Source organism: Carassius gibelio, chromosome B22, assembly GCF_023724105.1.
Source record: "Carassius gibelio isolate Cgi1373 ecotype wild population from Czech Republic chromosome B22, carGib1.2-hapl.c, whole genome shotgun sequence".
Lineage (NCBI taxonomy): Eukaryota > Metazoa > Chordata > Actinopteri > Cypriniformes > Cyprinidae > Carassius > Carassius gibelio.
In genome coordinates, this window is record NC_068417.1 from 44,672,598 (window position 1) to 44,680,097 (window position 7,500).

The following is a 7,500-nucleotide window of genomic DNA, read 5'->3' on the forward strand; positions in this document are numbered from 1 at the left end:
CTTAGCAGGTTTAGGTCTGGTTAGTACTTTGATGAGAGACTGCCTAGGAATACCAGGTGCTTTAAGCTTTTGGGCTTTCTTTCCTACTTATATAATGTACTGGCGATAAGATTGGCTGGTCTTTAAATAGCCCTCTCTTTGCAGCAGACTTCGTTTACGGCCATACCAACCTGGCTATGCCCGATCTCGTCTGATCTCGGAAGCTAAGCAGGATTGGGTCTGGTTAGTACTTGGATGGGAGACCGCCTGGGAATACCAGGTGCTGTAAGCTTTTTGGACATTTTTCACTTAGTATATAATAATTTTGCCAAAAAATAGAGTCAATGCCCGATCTCTGAATATTTGCAGGTTTGGGCCTGGTTAGTACATGGATGGGAGACTGCCTGGGAATACCAGGTGCTGTAAGCTTTTGGACATTTTTCACTTAGTATATAATAATTTTGCCAAAAAATAGAGTCAATGCCCGATCTCTGAATCTTAGCAGGTTTAGGTCTGGTTAGTACTTTGATGAGAGACTGCCTAGGAATACCAGGTGCTTTAAGCTTTTGGGTTTTCTTTCCTACTTATATAATGTACTGGCGATAAGATTGGCTGGTCTTTAAATAGCCCTCTCTTTGCAGCAGACTTCGCTTACGGCCATACCAACCTGGCTATGCCTGATCTCGTCTGATCTCGGAAGCTAAGCAGGTTTGGGCCTGGTTATTACTTGGATGGGAGACTGCCTGGGAATACCAGGTGCTGTAAGCTTTTTTGACATTTTTCACTTAGTATATAATAATTTTGCCAAAAAATAGAGTCAATGCCCGATCTCTGAATATTAGCAGGTTTGGGCCTGCTTAGTACATGGATGGGAGACTGCCTGGGAATACCAGGTGCTTTAATCTTTTTGGAAAATTTCACGAATTATATAATAATCTTTCATTAAAAAAAAAAAGAGTCAATGCCCGATCTCTGAATCTTAGAAGGTTTAGGTCTGGTTAGTACTTTGATGAGAGACTGCCTAGGAATACCAGGTGCTTTAAGCTTTTGGGTTTTCTTTCCTACTTATATAATGTACTGGCGATAAGATTGGCTGATCTTTAAATAGCCCTCTCTTTGCAGCAGACTTCGCTTACGGCCATACCAACCTGGCTATGCCCGATCTCGTCTGATCTTGGAAGCTAAGCAGGTTTGGGCCTGGTTAGTACTTGAATGGGAGACCGCCTGGAATACCTGGTGCTGTAAGCTTTTTGGAAATTTTTCACTTAGTATATAATAATTTTGCCAAAAAATAGAGTCAATGCCGATCTCTGAATATTAGCAGGTCTGGGCCTGGTTAGTACTTGGATGGGAGACCGCCTGGGAATACCAGGTGCTGTAAGATTTTTGGACATTTTTCACTTAGTATATAATAATTTTGCCAAAAAATAGAGTCAATGCCCGATCTCTGAATCTTAGCAGGATTAGGTCTGGTTAGTACTTTGATGAGAGACTGCCTAGGAATACCAGGTGCTTTAAGCTTTTGGGTTTTCTTTCCTACTTATATAATGTACTGGCAATAAGATTGGCTGGTCTTTAAATAGCCCTCTCTTTGCAGCAGACTTTGCAGGAGACTTCGTTTACGGCCATACCAACCAGGCTATGCCCGATCTCGTCTGATCTCGGAAGCTAAGCAGGTTTGGGCCTGGTTAGTACTTGGATGGGAGACCGCCTGGGAATACCAGGTGCTGTAAGCTTTTTGGACATTTTTCACTTAGTATATAATAATTTTGCCAAAAAATAGAGTCAATGCTCGATCTCTGAATCTTAGCAGGTTTAGGTCTGGTTAGTACTTTTATGAGAGACTGCCTAGGAATACCAGGTGCTTTAAGCTTTTGGGTTTTCTTTCCTACTTATATAATGTACTGGCGATAAGATTGGCTTGTCTTTAAATAGCCCTCTCTTTGCAGCAGACTTCGCTTACTTCCATACCAACCTGGCTATGTCCGATCTCGTCTGATCTCGGAAGCTAAGAAGTTTTGGGCCTGGTTAGTACTTGGATGGGAGACCGCCTGGGAATACCAGGTGCTGTAAGCTTTTTGGACATTTTTCACTAAGTATATAATAATTTTGCCAAAAAATAGAGTCAGTGCCTGATCTCTGAATATTAGCAGGTTTGGGCCTGTTTAGTACATGGATGGGAGACTGCCTGGGAATATACTGCCTTTAATTATAATTTTGCATTATTGAGACACTGTTTTCCTAATGAATGTTGTTCAGTGCTTTGACGCAATGTATTTTGTTTAAAGCACTATATAAATAAATGTGATTGATTGATTGATTGAATACCAGGTGCTGTAAGCTTTTTGGACATTTTTCACTTAGTATATAATAATTTTGCCCAAAAAAAGTCAATGCCCGATCTCTGAATATTAGCAGGTTTGCACCTGGTTAGTACATGGATGGGAGACTGCCTGGGAATACCAGGTGCTTTAATCTTTTTGGAAAATTTCACGAATTATATAATAATCTTTCATTAAAAAAAAAAAAGAGTCAATGCCCGATCTCTGAATCTTAACAGGTTTAGGTCTGGTTAGTACTTTTATGAGAGACTGCCTAGGAATACCAGGTGCTTTAAGCTTTTGGGTTTTCTTTCCTACTTATATAATGTACTGGCGATAAGATTGGCTGTTCTTTAAATAGCCCTCTCTTTGCAGCAGACTTCGCTTACGGCCATACCAACCTGGCTATGACCGATCTCGTCTGATCTCGGAAGCTAAGCAGGTTTGGGCCTGGTTAGTACTTGGATGGGAGACCGCCTGGGAATACCAGGTGCTGTAAGCTTTTTGGAAATTTTTCACTTAGTATATAATAATTTTGCCAAAAGATAGAGTCAATGCCGATCTCTGAATATTAGCAGGTTTGGGCCTGGTTAGTACATGGATGGGAGACTGCCTGGGAATACCAGGTGCTGTAAGCTTTTTGGACATTTTTCACTTAGTATATAATAATTTTGCCAAAATATAGAGTCAATGCCCGATCTCTGAATATTTGCAGGTTTGGGCCTGGTTAGTACATGGATGGGAGACTGCCTGGGAATACCAGGTGCTTTAATCTTTTTGGAAAATTTCACGAATTATATATTAATCTTTCATTAAAAAAAAAAAAAAAAAAGAGTCAATGCCCGATCTCTGAATTTTAGCAGGTTTAGGTCTGGTTAGTACTTTGATGAGAGACTGCCTAGGAATACCAGGTGCTTTAAGCTTTTGGGTTTTCTTTCCTACTTATATAATGTACTGGCGATAAGATTGGCTGTTCTTTAAATAGCCCTCTCTTTGCAGCAGACTTCGCTTACGGCCATACCAACCTGGCTATGCCCAATCTCGTCTGATCTCGGAAGCTAAGCAGGTTTGGGCCTGGTTAGTACTTGGATGGGAGACCGCCTGGGAATACCAGGTGCTGTAACCTTTTTGGAAATTTTTCACTTAGTATATAATAATTTTGCCAAAAAATTGAGTCAATGCCGATCTCTGAATCTTAGCAGGTTTAGGTCTGGTTAGTACTTTGATGAGAGACTGCCTAGGAATACCAGGTGCTTTAAGCTTTTGGGTTTTCTTTCCTACTTATATAATGTACTGGCGATAAGATTGGCTGTTCTTTAAATAGCCCTCTCTTTGCAGCAGACTTCGCTTACGGCCATACCAACCTGGCTATGCCCAATCTCGTCTGATCTCGGAAGCTAAGCAGGTTTGGGCCTGGTTAGTACTTGGATGGGAGACCGCCTGGGAATACCAGGTGCTGTAAGCTTTTTGGAAATTTTTCACTTAGTATATAATAATTTTGCCAAAAAATAGAGTCAATGCCAATCTCTGAATATTAGCAGGTTTTGGCCTGGTTAGTACATGGATGGGAGACTGCCTGGGAATACCAGGTGCTGTAAGCTTTTTGGACATTTTTCACTTACTATATAATAATTTTGCCAAAAAATAGAGTCAATGCCCGATCTCTGAATATTTGCAGGTTTGGGCCTGGTTAGTACATGGATGGGAGACTGCCTCGGAATACCAGGTGCTTTAATCTTTTTGGAAAATTTCACGAATTATATAATAATCTTTCATAAAAAAAAAAAAAAAAAAAAAAATATATATATATATATATATATATATATATATATATATATATATATATATATATATATATATATAATACCAGGTGCTTTAAGCTTTTTGGTTTTCATTCCTACTTATATAAAGTACTGGCGATAAGATTGGCTGGTCTTTAAATAGCCCTCTCTTTGCAGCAGACTTCGCTTACGGCCATAAAAACCTGGCTATGCCCGATCTCGTCTGATTTCGGAAGCTAAGCAGGTTTGGGCCTGGTTAGTACTTGGATGGGAGACCGCCTGGGAATACCAGTTGCTGTAAGCTTTTTGGACATTTTTCACTTAGTATATAATAATTTTGCCAAAAAATAGAGTCAATGCCTGATCTCTGAATATTAGCAGGTTTGGGCCTGCTTAGTACATGGATGGGAGACTGCCTGGGAATACCAGGTGCTTTAATCTTTTTGGAAAATTTCACGAATTATATAATAATCTTTCATTAAAAAAAAAAAAAAGAGTCAATGCCCGATCTCTGAATCTTAACAGGTTTAGGTCTAATTAGTACTTTTATGAGAGACTGCCTAGGAATACCAGGTGCTTTAAGCTTTTTGGACATTTTTCACTTAGTTTATAATAATTTTGCCAAAAAATAGAGTCAATGCCCGATCTCTGAATCTTAGCAGGTTTAGGTCTGGTTAGTACTTTGATGAGAGACTGCCTAGGAATACCAGGTGCTTTAAGCTTTTGGGCTTTCTTTCCTACTTATATAATGTACTGGCGATAAGATTGGCTGGTCTTTAAATAGCCCTCTCTTTGCAGCAGACTTCGTTTACGGCCATACCAACCTGGCTATGCCCGATCTCGTCTGATCTCGGAAGCTAAGCAGGATTGGGTCTGGTTAGTACTTGGATGGGAGACCGCCTGGGAATACCAGGTGCTGTAAGCTTTTTGGACATTTTTCACTTAGTATATAATAATTTTGCCAAAAAATAGAGTCAATGCCCGATCTCTGAATATTTGCAGGTTTGGGCCTGGTTAGTACATGGATGGGAGACTGCCTGGGAATACCAGGTGCTGTAAGCTTTTGGACATTTTTCACTTAGTATATAATAATTTTGCCAAAAAATAGAGTCAATGCCCGATCTCTGAATCTTAGCAGGTTTAGGTCTGGTTAGTACTTTGATGAGAGACTGCCTAGGAATACCAGGTGCTTTAAGCTTTTGGGTTTTCTTTCCTACTTATATAATGTACTGGCGATAAGATTGGCTGGTCTTTAAATAGCCCTCTCTTTGCAGCAGACTTCGCTTACGGCCATACCAACCTGGCTATGCCTGATCTCGTCTGATCTCGGAAGCTAAGCAGGTTTGGGCCTGGTTATTACTTGGATGGGAGACTGCCTGGGAATACCAGGTGCTGTAAGCTTTTTTGACATTTTTCACTTAGTATATAATAATTTTGCCAAAAAATAGAGTCAATGCCCGATCTCTGAATATTTGCAGGTTTGGGCCTGGTTAGTACATGGATGGGAGACTGCCTCGGAATACCAGGTGCTTTAATCTTTTTGGAAAATTTCACGAATTATATAATAATCTTTCATAAAAAAAAAAAAAAAAAAAAAATATATATATATATATATATATATATATATATATATATATATATATATATATATATATATATATATATATATATATATATATATATATATATATATATATATATATATATATATATATATATATATATATAATACCAGGTGCTTTAAGCTTTTTGGTTTTCATTCCTACTTATATAAAGTACTGGCGATAAGATTGGCTGGTCTTTAAATAGCCCTCTCTTTGCAGCAGACTTCGCTTACGGCCATAAAAACCTGGCTATGCCCGATCTCGTCTGATTTCGGAAGCTAAGCAGGTTTGGGCCTGGTTAGTACTTGGATGGGAGACCGCCTGGGAATACCAGTTGCTGTAAGCTTTTTGGACATTTTTCACTTAGTATATAATAATTTTGCCAAAAAATAGAGTCAATGCCTGATCTCTGAATATTAGCAGGTTTGGGCCTGCTTAGTACATGGATGGGAGACTGCCTGGGAATACCAGGTGCTTTAATCTTTTTGGAAAATTTCACGAATTATATAATAATCTTTCATTAAAAAAAAAAAAAAGAGTCAATGCCCGATCTCTGAATCTTAACAGGTTTAGGTCTAATTAGTACTTTTATGAGAGACTGCCTAGGAATACCAGGTGCTTTAAGCTTTTTGGACATTTTTCACTTAGTTTATAATAATTTTGCCAAAAAATAGAGTCAATGCCCGATCTCTGAATCTTAGCAGGTTTAGGTCTGGTTAGTACTTTGATGAGAGACTGCCTAGGAATACCAGGTGCTTTAAGCTTTTGGGCTTTCTTTCCTACTTATATAATGTACTGGCGATAAGATTGGCTGGTCTTTAAATAGCCCTCTCTTTGCAGCAGACTTCGTTTACGGCCATACCAACCTGGCTATGCCCGATCTCGTCTGATCTCGGAAGCTAAGCAGGATTGGGTCTGGTTAGTACTTGGATGGGAGACCGCCTGGGAATACCAGGTGCTGTAAGCTTTTTGGACATTTTTCACTTAGTATATAATAATTTTGCCAAAAAATAGAGTCAATGCCCGATCTCTGAATATTTGCAGGTTTGGGCCTGGTTAGTACATGGATGGGAGACTGCCTGGGAATACCAGGTGCTGTAAGCTTTTGGACATTTTTCACTTAGTATATAATAATTTTGCCAAAAAATAGAGTCAATGCCCGATCTCTGAATCTTAGCAGGTTTAGGTCTGGTTAGTACTTTGATGAGAGACTGCCTAGGAATACCAGGTGCTTTAAGCTTTTGGGTTTTCTTTCCTACTTATATAATGTACTGGCGATAAGATTGGCTGGTCTTTAAATAGCCCTCTCTTTGCAGCAGACTTCGCTTACGGCCATACCAACCTGGCTATGCCTGATCTCGTCTGATCTCGGAAGCTAAGCAGGTTTGGGCCTGGTTATTACTTGGATGGGAGACTGCCTGGGAATACCAGGTGCTGTAAGCTTTTTTGACATTTTTCACTTAGTATATAATAATTTTGCCAAAAAATAGAGTCAATGCCCGATCTCTGAATATTAGCAGGTTTGGGCCTGCTTAGTACATGGATGGGAGACTGCCTGGGAATACCAGGTGCTTTAATCTTTTTGGAAAATTTCACGAATTATATAATAATCTTTCATTAAAAAAAAAGAGTCAATGCCCGATCTCTGAATCTTAGAAGGTTTAGGTCTGGTTAGTACTTTGATGAGAGACTGCCTAGGAATACCAGGTGCTTTAAGCTTTTGGGTTTTCTTTCCTACTTATATAATGTACTGGCGATAAGATTGGCTGATCTTTAAATAGCCCTCTCTTTGCAGCAGACTTCGCTTACGGCCAT

The 7,500-nt window shown here is 39.4% G+C and overlaps 12 non-coding genes and 3 pseudogenes across 12 annotated transcripts in view; all 15 read left to right on the forward strand.

Moving 5' to 3' along the window:
* The first annotated feature begins 152 nt into the window (after positions 1 to 152).
* Positions 153 to 271, forward strand: LOC128003633 (5S ribosomal RNA). Its single transcript, XR_008176353.1, has one exon. It is a non-coding gene; the product is annotated as a 5S ribosomal RNA (ribosomal RNA).
* Positions 272 to 628: 357 nt separating this feature from the next.
* On the forward strand, positions 629 to 747 carry LOC128004542 (5S ribosomal RNA). The gene has a single exon (XR_008177229.1). It is a non-coding gene; the product is annotated as a 5S ribosomal RNA (ribosomal RNA).
* A 362-nt stretch (positions 748 to 1,109) lies between these two features.
* On the forward strand, positions 1,110 to 1,227 carry LOC128005421 (5S ribosomal RNA). The gene has a single exon (XR_008178074.1). It is a non-coding gene; the product is annotated as a 5S ribosomal RNA (ribosomal RNA).
* Positions 1,228 to 1,596: 369 nt separating this feature from the next.
* Positions 1,597 to 1,715, forward strand: LOC127999982 (5S ribosomal RNA). Its single transcript, XR_008172784.1, has one exon. It is a non-coding gene; the product is annotated as a 5S ribosomal RNA (ribosomal RNA).
* Positions 1,716 to 1,936: 221 nt separating this feature from the next.
* Positions 1,937 to 2,055, forward strand: LOC128006759 (uncharacterized; annotated as a pseudogene).
* Positions 2,056 to 2,683: 628 nt separating this feature from the next.
* LOC127998666 (5S ribosomal RNA) lies at positions 2,684 to 2,802 on the forward strand. The gene has a single exon (XR_008171500.1). It is a non-coding gene; the product is annotated as a 5S ribosomal RNA (ribosomal RNA).
* A 505-nt stretch (positions 2,803 to 3,307) lies between these two features.
* Positions 3,308 to 3,426, forward strand: LOC128004290 (5S ribosomal RNA). The gene has a single exon (XR_008176983.1). It is a non-coding gene; the product is annotated as a 5S ribosomal RNA (ribosomal RNA).
* A 220-nt stretch (positions 3,427 to 3,646) lies between these two features.
* Positions 3,647 to 3,765, forward strand: LOC128000066 (5S ribosomal RNA). Its single transcript, XR_008172863.1, has one exon. It is a non-coding gene; the product is annotated as a 5S ribosomal RNA (ribosomal RNA).
* Positions 3,766 to 4,266: 501 nt separating this feature from the next.
* Positions 4,267 to 4,385, forward strand: LOC128006844 (uncharacterized; annotated as a pseudogene).
* A 502-nt stretch (positions 4,386 to 4,887) lies between these two features.
* LOC128003634 (5S ribosomal RNA) lies at positions 4,888 to 5,006 on the forward strand. Its single transcript, XR_008176354.1, has one exon. It is a non-coding gene; the product is annotated as a 5S ribosomal RNA (ribosomal RNA).
* A 357-nt stretch (positions 5,007 to 5,363) lies between these two features.
* LOC128004543 (5S ribosomal RNA) lies at positions 5,364 to 5,482 on the forward strand. The gene has a single exon (XR_008177230.1). It is a non-coding gene; the product is annotated as a 5S ribosomal RNA (ribosomal RNA).
* A 430-nt stretch (positions 5,483 to 5,912) lies between these two features.
* LOC128006846 (uncharacterized) lies at positions 5,913 to 6,031 on the forward strand (annotated as a pseudogene).
* Positions 6,032 to 6,533: 502 nt separating this feature from the next.
* On the forward strand, positions 6,534 to 6,652 carry LOC128003635 (5S ribosomal RNA). Its single transcript, XR_008176355.1, has one exon. It is a non-coding gene; the product is annotated as a 5S ribosomal RNA (ribosomal RNA).
* A 357-nt stretch (positions 6,653 to 7,009) lies between these two features.
* On the forward strand, positions 7,010 to 7,128 carry LOC128004544 (5S ribosomal RNA). Its single transcript, XR_008177231.1, has one exon. It is a non-coding gene; the product is annotated as a 5S ribosomal RNA (ribosomal RNA).
* Positions 7,129 to 7,488: 360 nt separating this feature from the next.
* LOC128003497 (5S ribosomal RNA) overlaps positions 7,489 to 7,500 on the forward strand; it is a 119-nt gene continuing 107 nt past the window's right edge. The window contains exon 1 of the ribosomal RNA XR_008176220.1: positions 7,489 to 7,500. This exon is cut by the window's right edge and continues 107 nt beyond it. This is a non-coding gene — a ribosomal RNA (5S ribosomal RNA).